At 35.7% G+C, this 13,568-nt stretch overlaps 1 protein-coding gene across 1 annotated transcript in view; it reads right to left on the bottom strand.

Annotated features, from left to right (window-relative positions):
- The window catches only part of STAU2 (staufen double-stranded RNA binding protein 2), a 3,898,627-nt gene that overhangs the window by 3,799,252 nt on the left and 85,807 nt on the right, over positions 1-13,568 (bottom strand). The gene's annotated exons all lie outside the window — the stretch shown is intronic.

The following is a 13,568-nucleotide window of genomic DNA, read 5'->3' as shown; positions in this document are numbered from 1 at the left end:
CAAGAAAGCATAATGGAAATATTTATGGAAGACTTAAGTATGCGAAGGTTAGAGGAAAATGAGGCTCAACAATTAACAGTTAAGATAGGAGGAGATGAGATAAAAATGGCGATTTACAATCAATCTCCAGGAATATATGGTATTTCTGTGGAAGCTCAGAAGCTAGGAGGGAAGAAATTGATAAAGATCTGGAAGGTTTTGCTTAATATTTTAAAAAGATGGGAAGCACCAACATCCTGGAGGAAAGATGTGGTGGCTGTACTACCTAAAGATGGCCAGCTATACAAGTCCATTTCAATTTTGACAGTGATTATAAAGTGTTCATGTCTGTAACCACTACAAGAATGGCAAAGTTGTTGTCAAACTTTAAAGATATAGATCAATGTTGTTTTGTGGAGGTGAATTAAACATTTGACAATAACAGAACAATGTGATACAGAGGGAGGAAGACTGTAGGAAAATACTGTTGCTGTTGATGGGTCTTGATATAGAGAAAACATTCAAAAGGGTAAGGAGGAATTTTAAGAGTAAGGCAATAGAAGCATTTGCATTCCCTGATACAGTTAAGGCTAATTAGGAGGACAAATGAGGGATCGGAGGTAAAAAAACCGAAGTGGGAGGTTTCCTCTCTGACAAGCTGTATCTGAACACAGGAACCAAGCAAGGGTGAACTCTTTCCCCTTTTTCATTTGCTTTAGAGTAATTGGTAAAGAAAATAAAGGACTCAAAAATTAAACAAATATAATTGATATGGTAATCAATAAAAGTTGGCTTTATTTGCAGACGATATTATTTTGTACCTGCTAAAACCAGAAAACATCTCAGTATTGTGGAACATCTTGTGACAGTTCCAACTCTTTCTGGGATATAAACTTAATGAAGATAAAATAAAGGCTATAGCTGTAAACTATGTACCTACTCATGAAATGGTTCAGCAATACCCATATTTATGGAGACACGATAAAATTAAATATTGGGGAGAATGGATTAAAAAGGATCCTGTTATTGCAGCTAAGGATATGTGGGAAGAGACTAATAACTGAGAAAAGGGAAGTTCTTGTTTATGGTTAAGGATAGCAAGATATTAGCCATGAAATGTTTTTAGTCCCTTTAGTTTTATATACAGGTCAGGCATATTTTCATCAACCAGACGAGAAGTTGTGGACAATAATAAAGAATTGACGGAATTTATCTGGGAAGAGAAGAGGCAAGGGTCAAGTGGAATAGGTTGATCCTTCTAAAACCTGATTTGAAGGGACATGTTAAAGATACACAGTTAAGGTTTATTGAATTATAGCCTTCTGTTTGTGCTATGTCTAAGTGGAAAGGAATGACAATGAAAGAGGGGGGATATTTTAAGAAACAAGGAGAGAACAGAATTTTGGATGCAGATCTTTAAGGTGAGCAACAACAGTCGTACGGAATATTATATTCATACAGTAGCAGAAACTATTCTATATGTCAAAATGGATTACTGCAATTAGAGGTACAGAGAAAAGACAAGAGGGGATGGAATTTATTGAAGAAAACTGGCAAAGGAACCACGGTATTGGGAGCAAATAAATAGAGAGGGACAGTTAACAGAATGGGAAGAGGGCAAGAAGAATTTGCACAGCAGGGTAGAGATTGCCTTCCCTATCAGTGACTGATAGAGTAAAAGCAAAGAGAAAAGGATAGGGGAATCCTAAGTGAAAGACCTGCTCTGGTAGTGGTTTTAATAACTCTGCTTACCTGCCTGTAAAGAAAACATTTTTGCTACACTGTAATACTTAAGGTACTGTCTTTTAATAACTGCCTTCTACATTTAAAAGCTGGAAAGCTACCTAACACTGACTGCATAGAGAAATGACTTTAAAGTGCATTTACAGCTTACAAAAAAGGAGTGTTAAACTACATTTAAATAATGGGATATAACATTTGATATAATAGTTTAAGTAGCGTAAATACTAGACATTAGTAGTTTCAGTTAAAATGTACAATCATTATTCTACTGGCATAATCATTGAGTTGCTTTTAAGTGCGTCTATGAGCAAGGTACAAAAACATTTATCTTTTTTTTCTTCCAGTTTGTCCAGTAGATGGCACTGGTTAATTAATAATATAAGAGTTCACAATGATGTGTTTGTATGGCTTTTGCCAGTGCAGTGTTAAAGGACGTTTCCAATACATTTTAAAGAACCACAGTTAGTTGCTGTTAGCAAGAATAATGCAAATGCTGTTGAATTTTAAAGTGTTGCCTTCTTTAAATGTTTAAAATGTATAATCATTATTCTACTGGCATAACCACTGAGTTACCTTTAAATGTGTCTATGAGCAAGGTACAAAAACATTTTTTCTTTTTTTCCCCTGTTTGTCCAGTAGATGGCACTGGTTAATTAATAATATACGAGTTCACAATGATGTGCTTGTATGGCTTTTGCCAGTGCAGTGTTAAAGGAAGTTTTCAATACATTTTAAAGAACCACAGTTAATCGCTGTTAGCAAGAATAATGCAAATGTTGTTGAATTTTGAAGTACTGCCTTCATTAAATGTTCATATATTGTACTTGTTTTTTGAAAATATTGTTTTGTAAACTCTTTAATAACTCTTGAAAAGTTAAGAATTATAATATGTTGCTGTTACTACAAAACTTTTTATAAAAGCTACTTTTCTCTTTCTCTCTATATAATATCTAAGAGTACAATTAACATAATATTTTAAGAAGTCAGAAAATGAATATGCAATACATAAATAACAAAAGGAGCGGGATGGGCACAGTCTGTTAGCTGATGACTGTTCGCATTTGGAACAGTATGGGTATTATTGGCATCCCCCTGATAAATATTTACTCCTTGTTCTAAAAATAATAGTCTCTTTTAGTTTCTTAACTCATGCACATTTACTAATACAGACGGACGGGTGGTTAGGCACCTATTTAGAGTTTAGGAGTATAGAAGTCACAACATTTATTCTTAAGATAAATACACTAACAAAGTTTATAACTGTATTTTTGAGTGTCAACTAATGAGAAACGTCAACAATATTAATAAAAAATGATAACCATAGACTCTTGGAATGTTAAAGGAATGGCAGATAAAAAGAAAAGAAATGTAATCATGCACCTCACATACCAAACTAAGGCTGATATAACTTTCTTGCAAGAAACTCACTTAGATGACCAACTTTGGGTTAGGGAAAGAAAAAGAAAATGGGTTAAAACAATAGTTGCTGCAAATTACAGTTCTTTGTCCAAGGGAGTGGTCACTATAGTAAATAAATCCTTCCAAGGGAGAGATTACTTCCTATGAAGCTGACTCAAAGAGAAGATGGGTATTATTTACCACTGAATATCATACTTTGAACAAACCATTACTCTTTCTTAATATATATAGCCCCTGTTCAAATCAACAGCTCTTCATTTATGAAATCTTTAATATATTAGCCAAATACCCAAATCATCTGTTTATTGTAGGTGGGGACTGGAATGCTTTACTAAATCTAGATAAGGATAGATCGCATAATAAAAACAGACAGTCACAATCTACTTCTACAGCACTTGAAGAACTACAAAATACATTTGAACTAATTGACCCTTATGTTAAATTTTAATATGATAAAATGATATCAAGATTCACTTTCTTTTCAGCCACTCCTAAAACTTGGTCCAGGATAGATGCTTTTCTAATTTCCCTTGCTTTCCTTTCTAACAAATTAAATTATACTGTATCACCTAGAACTCTTTCAGATCATTCCAAAATTAGACTTTTAATAAACTTTCAAGCCCATAAACAAAATATTTCCTATCTCAATACCTGGGACATTAAATCCTAAAATGATACAAAACCAAGAAACAACACAAGAAATTCAGAATGTCCTAGCCCAACTCCAAAATGATTTTATATCCACTCAAATTCCATATGACATACAATGGGTGGTTACCAAGGCGGTCATCAGGGGTATTATTATTCAAAAATCTGCATGGCTCAAAAAATATATAACAATCTTAAGAATGAACTAGAGTATCAAATAAACACTGCTGAACTAGAACTTCAGGAAATATTCTAAAGAACTTGAGGGAAAAATAACTGACTGGCAAAAACAATTACACAAACACTATTTAGAAAATATATCCTTCTTAGAATTAAGGTCAATATATCAATATTCAGAATGGGCTCAAACACCATCAAAATTCCTAGCTAGACTGATTAACATAAAAAGTGGACCTCCGAGGATCAAAGAAATAAAATATGAATAACAGGTGAAATATAAAGACCAAGATATAGTGGACGCTTTTGAAGATATTTATAAGAAATTATACAATATACCCTTATCACCATCAACAGACAGATTTGAAGATTTTATACATAATACATACTTTCCACAAATTACAGAAGATCAATGGAAACTCTTAAAATCACCGTTACAATTAAAAGAGATAAAATCTGCAATAAACAAACTAAAACTAGGTAAATCCCCTGGGCCTGATGGATACACATCTGATTTTTATAAGTTATTCATGGAACCTATCTCCAAAGTGTTATTAAAAGTTTTCAACTATATAAAACAATATGGTATAACAGACAAATATTTAAATAACTCCAAGACAGTGTTGATTTCTAAACAGTATTCTGACCCAACAGATCCAGCAAATTATAGACCAATAGCCCTCATAAACACTGATCTTAAGCTATTAGCCCATGTTATAGCAAATAGACGTAAGAATATACTCCCCTCTATTATTTCCCAACAACAAATGGGCTTTATGACAAACAAGTGACAATACCCTCCTCTTAGATACCATTGTAAGACTACTTAATAGTGATAAATACCCCAGATATGCCCTTACAGTAGATGCAACCAAAGCTTTTGATAGAGTAAACTTACACTTTCTCTTTAATATACTGCCTTTATATGGTTTTCCTCAAGAATTCATTAAAATGATCCAGGTTCTGTATCAGAAAGCTTCTACCACTATACAGATAAACTTATAACTAACCCTATACTCTTATCCAATGGTACAAGACAAGGATATCCTCTTTCACCATACCTATTTAATTTTTATCTTGAATCCCTCCTTCTGTTTATTTCACAAAAAACCTTTCATCATATTCCCAGAAACCACAATACAAATCTTATACACTCGGCCTTTGCCGATGACTTAAATATATACTTCCAAAATCCTACTACTGACCTCCCAAAAATACTTAAAGCTATTGATGAGTTCTCAGTAGTTTCAAACTATAACAAATTTAAACAAGTCACACATATTTCCCCTCAATCCTACAGGTCATAAAAAATTGTACTTTCCCATGAGTGAGATCAAAATAAACTATCAGATAAAATATCTATGAATACTATTTACTTCAGACTTCAAAGATATTATAAACAATAACCTACTAAGTACACGGACTAGTATTCAAAATGATACTGATAGATGTAAGAACATCAATATGTCTCTACTGTCAAAAGCTAGTGTTGTCAAGATGAATTTTCTACCAAGAATACTCTTTCAATTAAATGCTACTTTTTCAAATATTCCCCAAAATGTCTTCCTTGCCACGGAAAAAGCTATATCAAGATTCTTATGGTATCCCAAATCTACCAGAATTAAATATGGAAAACTTGTACTCACCAAAGATAAGGGAGATTGGGGTTGCCTGATTTCAAGCTTTAGTATAGTATAATTACTGTCTACAGACTACTACAAATAATAAACTATGACTTGTATATAAATACTTGGACACCCAGTGGACCAAAATCTGGTATGAACAGTTGAAATCCCTTGGCAACAATATCAAATCCCTACCATTCTTGAATTTAAACCAGGCTAGCATATACACGAAGAATCTACACCCACTAATTAAAAACATGATTCTTACAACACAGAAACTATTTAAATCATTGCAATTAGCTGACGCTTTTGCCCTTATGCAACTGTTGCACCTAAATCCTAATCTACTAATAAATAATAAACCCATAAATCTAACAAACTACACCCTGATAAAAGACTACACAATATGGGATATATACCAATGGAAAGACTCTAACACGGGGCAAATGAGACTTGAACTCAAACTTCCTAAGAAATATAGTATTATCCTTAACCAACTTCACCATCTTATAAATGCTAAATTCTTACAAATACACACTGACTTACAGAACATAAATTTAGTTAAATTAATACTTGAAAATCTTGCGATTAAAGGGAAAACAATTTCTAGGACTTATAAAATTGTAATGAGCGCAAAACATCAGAATTCTTTATTATTTTCAAACTATTGGCAAACGAAAAATCAATCACTGACTGAAGAAAATAAGAAACTAGCCATTGAAAATACAATCAAATTCATTCCTTTGAAGAAGCAGTTATATACACAAATTATGGTAAATAATCTATATTATACCTTATCTAAACTAAATAAATTCAGTCCTAACTTTTCGCCTATATGACCCCACTGTCCAAATCAAACAGCTGATATTTTACATGTCATGTGGAACTGTACTAAGATACACAACTTATGGTGTTCCTTGAGAGTAAGATTAGAGAAGATGGGATATGAAAAATCAACCCTTACATGGGAGACAGCTATATTGCACATTAACATCAATCAACTTCCAAAAATATTAAAACATGTCCTTATTACGATGTGTGCCCTTATTAAATTCTTTATTACAAAGAATTGGAATGTCATGTCACCAATGACATGGGAACATTTTAGCAATCTTGCTATCAAATATATCTCATCTCACAAATTAGTTTATTCAAAAACAAAAAACAAACACTATTACCAAAATATTGGGGTTACTTACTAGATATAATTCTTGACAAATAAAATTTGCCCACAAATTGACATAAAAGCTAACCGTTTAATAAGAAATGAATGTAGTATAACCAGTTTTCTTGCATCTTCCCCCTTCTCTTAATATATGTGTATCTTCCCCCCTTCTCTTAATATATGTGTATCTAAATATTTTCCCTAACCATACAATAAATGGCTGAATTTCTATCTTTACTTTCTATATAGACTATCCCCATTCCACTATCCCTTACGAGACCAAATGAACATAAGAATTCTCATACTCTACTTGACGATGTAGTGACTTCTAGTATATATATATTGTATATAATTTTCTCGAAACAAGATTGTTGTCCGTTTTCTTTAGATATGTATTTGTATTGTTTATTTGTGTTTTTGAGCTACTGTATTGTTGTTATTATTTGGAAAAAAAAAATTGAAATAAAGAGATTTTGAAAAAAAAAAAGAATGATAGGAATCATTGTTTCCAGGCTGTGACAATGTTGACTCCATTAGCTTTTTAGGTACCACTGAAGTTTCCTCATATGCAGTCTTGCATATGGAATCAGAAGAATGCAGGAAGCCATGAACCCCAAGGCCTGCAGAATTTGTCTTGCAGATAACTGGGTTTTTGTGGCCACTTGTTTGAAGTAAGTCATCAATTGGATTTGTTTGTCTGGTGTGAGGTAAGCCATCTGGGCAGCTGTATTCAAGCTTGAACCCAGGAATGGAATTTTTTGAGAGGGTACCAGTTGTAACTTCTTTTCGTTTATGGTGTACCCTAGGCAAGTTAGAAGCCTTTTTACAAACGCCAGATGCTGTAGAAGAGTGTCCTTGTTTTCTGCCTGAATTAGACAATCGTCCAGATAAGGATAAATTTGAATGTTTCTTTGTCTGCAAAATGCAATTACTGGTGCCAGGCACTTTGTGAAGACCCTGGGTGCAGTAGATAAGCCAAAGGGCAGTGCAGAGAACTGGTAATGCAAATAGCCTGCTTTGAAGTGGAGGTATCTTCTGCAAGATTCCCTGATTGGAATATGCAGGTAAGCCTCTTTTAATTCTAGAGTTACCACCCAGGCATCCTTGCCTAGCATAGGCAGTAACTGTTGTACAGTCAGCATCTTGAATTTTGGAATGTCCAGGAAAGTATTTAGAATGGATAAGTCCAGAATTGGACGCCATGATTTGTCTTTTCTGGATACCAGGAAAAGTCTTGAATAAAAACCTTGTCCCTTTTTCCTTTTCTGGTACTGGTTGAATAGCCCCCATATTCATGAGGGACGTAACTTGTTTCTGGGCCTCTGCCCACGGACTTGGAGGCAGATCTGGCCATCTGTTTGGAATTGGCAACGTGTGGAAATGAAATCTGCATTGCTGGGATACTATATTTACAACCCACTTGTCCTGGGTAATTAGATGCCAGTTTTGTGCATGAAGTGCTAGTTTTTCCCCCCAAAGGGGCGGCCAAAAGATAAGTGCTTGGAAATGGCAGAGGAAAGCCTTTGAGACTGTTTACTGTAGGGAGGTGCCTTGCTAATTCCAGATTTGGAGGTGGAGGCACCCCATTGTTTTGTTCTGTAAGTTCCTTTGTGACTGAAACCTGGAGCCTTTGGAATGTCTGGGTTTTACCTGAGTGGCTCTGGTGGGTACTGGAAAGGACCAATTCTTAGCAGGCCAGTGCCTACTGAACCTGGGTGGCTGCACTTGTAAGAATCTTTTACAGTTTGCATAGATTTAGCTTTGTCTTCCATCTTTTTCAAAACTTCTTCTGCCTTGTTACCAAATAGACTGTCCTGTTAAAAAGGAACATCCAACAATTGTGCTTTGACATTATCAGGCAGATTTTGCTCCTTGAGCCAAGCATGCCTTCTTATCACAGATCCAGTTATAGGGCCCCTGCAAGAGGCCTCCAAGGAATCAAAACCACATTGCAAAGTACACTTTCCAACCTGTTCAGCTGAATGCAATAAATCCTGTAACTCTTTATTCTCCACACAGTCAGAAATCAACATCATTTTCTATTTAAGTAAGCCCATGACATGCTGCTGATATTTAAGCATATGAAATTGACATTTTAAAGCCCTGATTGTCACGGCTGCAGACGTGTAAACCTTCTTACCCCATCTATCCAGCGCTGGAGTCTCTATCAGAAGGGGTAGGATTTGGGACCCTGAGAAATTGTTTCAGGGTCAGCGGTAGGGTTTTTAAAAAGAAATTTGTGGGAGTCAGGAACCCTGTAATATCTGTCTGGCTTACTAGGAGCCGGAGGCAGGGAATGAGGAGCCATGCTGGATTCTGAGAAATCATCAACAATGTCTAGAACAGGAGGTATAGCCAAAGGCCTATGCTGAGGAAGAAGAAGGAAATCCCTAAGCCTTTTTTTGGATTCTGAAAAATCCTGACTCTCCCAATGGAAATGTTCCCTTAAGGTATGCAAAGTTTCTACAAAAGAAAAAATCCTCAGGAGGAGAAGCAGAAGGGATGGATTCTTCTGCATCAAAGTCCTCATAAGGTGGAATAGATTGTTCCTGATCAGAAGAGGAATCAGAAGAAATTGAAACCTGATCTGAAGATTCATAATCGGTGCCTTGCCTAGGCCTCTTAGCAGGAGGGGGTTGAGAACCCCTGATCAAGGTAATTGAATCCTCAGCCATTTAGATCATTTGCTTTTTAGGCATAGGGGCTGTGCACATGGCCCATGCGTCAGTTTTTTAGACATAGAAGTTGGTTTTGGCCTTGTTTTTGAAGATGGCGTCGGTTTAATAAACAAATCTTTAGGCCTGAAAACACCCTCAGAAGCCGGTGCCTGCTCAGCGGCTCCGGACTCATCTAAGGTAGAGACATCCGCATGTTCAATACTTAAAGTGTCTCACGGCATACCGGACTCCGAATAGGTCTCAGTAGAGGCCTGCGAATCAAAAGTAGCGGGTATCAGGGGCTGCGAAAGCGCCTCACTGGGTACCGGCGAACCAGTGACTGGCTTAAGAGAAGCTTCGTCGTCAGTTTTGGACCTCGGCAGTCTTGTCTCTGTCTTTTTCTTAACGTTTTCTTAACGTTTTTTGTGAATTCCGGTACTCGGATTGCTAACCGATGACATTTTTGGATAGTTAAATCTTGAACCAAAATATTTAGATGCAAAAATATACAGACGCTTAATAGTGCGTTGGTTAAATTTAGCACAAAACCGACAGCAAGGCACGTTGAGGTCAGTGCCTAGGCAAAGAATACAGTACAAATGAAAATCCTTATGGAGGTATTTGCATCCCACAAGTAACACAATTATTAGCTTTTACTGACATCGGTAAGGAGCAAGAAAAAGTTTCCCCAACGGGGTACTTAGCTTTAGGTTGAAGACTTCGGTTCTGAAACTCAAAAACAAAAATTTCAGGACTCGGCCGACCGGCACTTGCGAACTGCTTCTGCTATGGGCACCACACGGCAAGAAAGACTGATGAAAATGGCATCGGCTGCATGTTTTATACCCCTGACGACCCGATGTCATGGAAGAAGGGACAGCAACTGACGCAGGACCCAAGACTTTATTAATCAGACCGACTGAGGGCAACCTGCCAGCAGATTACCCTAATGTAATGTAATGACTGCAACAGTGAAACACGAAGAACATCTGGGTAAGCAATTCCCAAGGAAACACTGGGAGGATATATGTAAGGCTCCCAAGTATGCAACAAAGTCTAGAAGACTTAGTATTTTTGCTTGGAAGTGTTTGAATAAGTATTTTTATACTCTATCCCAAGCATACTCCAAAGGATTTTTCCTAGGGTAGATCAAATGTTGGAAGTGTGATGGGAAAGAAAGAGTTAACTGGGAACATATGTTTTGTGAGTGTAATGAATTTGCAGACTTCACAAATTCCCTACTCTGTCTCAAATATTGGGTGAGCAAATGGGTGTAAATAAGGAAATTATTTTTTTGAGTTGGGATACACTATCTGAATTGCCTAGACATAGCAAAGCCTTGCTAAATTAAATTCTGGTACCTGCCAAAAAAGTAGCTACTAGAAAATGTAAATCAAAGTCTATACCAATTGTATTTGTTGACGAGCTAAAATGAAGTGGGATCTTTAGAAAAGAGTAGGAGCAAATTACACAGAAAAAATGGGAATTGTGGGAACAATACATGCAGAGTAATATTTTGGAGGGGAAAAGAGATTTAATGATAGGCAGGAATTGAGCACTTTATATAATGCTGCATTGATTATAGTTGTACAAAAACATATGTGATGTACAATGTTTGTAACAAAGAACATTTTAATATGGTTTGCTTTCTTTTATATGAATGTACATGTGCCTATATCTTAAAAGATAGTTCAAGAAAGGTGATAAAAAACAATTAAATCCACTTTATAGACTTTGTACACACGTCAGATTGTGATAAAATGTCCACAGTAAAGAAGTGTTCTAATTTGTTTTACACAAATGTACACTAACCCTGCAAAGTCAGACTTACGACTTTTTAATTTTATCAGCTCAGTAGGATCAGTCATTTTTTATCCACAGTCATCCCAAAACTGGTATATTGTTGATTGACTGCATCCTTCTCAGAGGTGTCAAAAATGAATAATAATGACCATTAAGTCACATATTTCACACAAACAGTAGCCAAAGTATTCCAACATAACACACACACACACACACACACACACACACACACACACACACACACACACACACACACACACACACACACTTGTCCTGCAAAGCCATATTAAAGACTGCTTAAAAATTGACCAGATAAGAACATAGGTACTTTCATCAAGAGAGCTCCCCCTACCAGCAGTTACAGCCACTTTATTGAATATGTACACCCCTTATTGTTATGGAGAAATAATTTATATGTACTTTATTGGCATCTTTGAATGATATACAGTTTCATGCAGTAAGATCAAGATCACTAGCAGAATAACATAAGATTCAGTCATGTGTAATACAGTTTAAAATACAGACTATTCATGGCAGCAAAAGAAATATCAGCCACCTTATAACATATGCTAAGTCAATAGACACAATCTCTGCAGAAATGAAAGTCATCTAAATAATTCCATATTAAAGAGAATTTTTACCAAAGAAGACTGTGTTGCTGACAAATAACTTTGCATTTCAGTGCTTCATCTACAAATGCAGTGCTGGAAGAATAAACTGCTTATGCTACATTAAAAACTGGTGTGCTGATAACCACCATAGCATTTCCTGAAATAGATCAGCTTTGCAATAGGAAATGGCTGGCAAACAACAACAGGTTCATAGTTACTAAGATGCAGTCCTGAACGATATTAAGGAGCCTAACCCAAATTCCCAATTGCTCCAAAGCATTGTCTGGTTAAGTGATTTGCTCAGTGTCACACAACAGGTAAGAAAAATTAAAACTTTGCACCCTTGCCACAGGAAGCAGTTTATTAATGAGTCACAGCTGTACTCCTCTGTGATAACTGCCAGAGTAACAGTTTTTTTAACTAAATGCAGAAATCCTTTACAATCTGATTTTGCAGAGAAGACTGTATCACAGAAATATGCAACAATCTCTACATAATGGATGCTGAAGATCAGACACTTCTGACCATCACTACAAATAATGCAGATTATATGACATGACATATGTCAACCCCTTTGCAGCTGCTGGAGAATATAAAGGATGTACTGTATGAATATATCACTACAATGCAACATGTTTAGACAATATTACACAATCCAGGCCTATAAGTGAATTAATTAATTATTCAGTGCAATGAATAAAGTCAAACAATTAAAGCCAATATAAATGCTGCAGCAGCTTTTGTTCAAACATGCTCAAGTCATACAAAAATCAGAAGTATTACTGTATACAGCATGCTGTGTTTTTCAGGGGGTCACCTATATCCCTAATTTTTTACCTCTCTATGTCTTCTATGTCATCAAGAATAGCTACCCCCTTTGACATCACTCAATAGAGGTCTGACCTACTTGAATGGCTAAAAATGCTGTATTGTTGCAACACACACCTCCAAAATGGGGACTTATGCATGGTAATGAATCAAGTCCCTGCCAGCCATACCAATAACCCATTACCTGGCTGTTTCTAACCAGTTACCATAAACACTGTTCAAACCTGTCAGCGTATATGTAATTGGAAAACTAAAGAAGAAAATGGTAACAGAGATTTGGACTTCATTTAAAACTTTTATTTCAAAATTTACAAACAAAATCACTGTCGGTCATCTTCTAAATAAAACAAAACAAAATACTCTCGCAATGAAAACAGACTTGGCATGCAAAACGGCAAACTTCTCTTCCTTTGAAACTCATGATTAGTGAAAATGTATCTAGCAATCCATTAAACTACAACAGATGTGTTGGGATTCATACTCAAATATCACATAGTTAAGTAGTAATTAACCCCTATGTGAAGAGTACAAGAATTCAAAAAACAAATGTGTTTAAACCGATGTATAATAAAGACATAGAATGCTGGCGATCTAAACTAAATGTTAAAGCTGACAGGCAGCATATGTTTTACAACTGTATAAAACTTGAAACATATTGGGATAATATGAATTCTCTCTTACACTATTTTAATGATGAATTTATGCTCAACAAATCTATTTTAATACACCTATTCCCACTTGTGTTATGAAAATAAAATGCCCTCTTTTATGGACTATCTTAACATTGGCAAGAAACGTCATCACCAAGAATTCGAAGAATTAGACTTCTACTTTGAAGGAATTTGTACACTTGGCACTGAAGTCTGTCATCTTGAACTTATGATCAAGACAAGAACATCTAGAATCACCTCTT

Source organism: Protopterus annectens, chromosome 3.part1 (assembly GCF_019279795.1).
Source record: "Protopterus annectens isolate FY-2018-M chromosome 3.part1, PAN1.0, whole genome shotgun sequence".
NCBI lineage: Eukaryota > Metazoa > Chordata > Ceratodontiformes > Protopteridae > Protopterus > Protopterus annectens.
The sequence above is the reverse complement of the archived record's forward strand: the minus strand, read 5'-3'. Positions and strand labels throughout refer to the sequence as shown.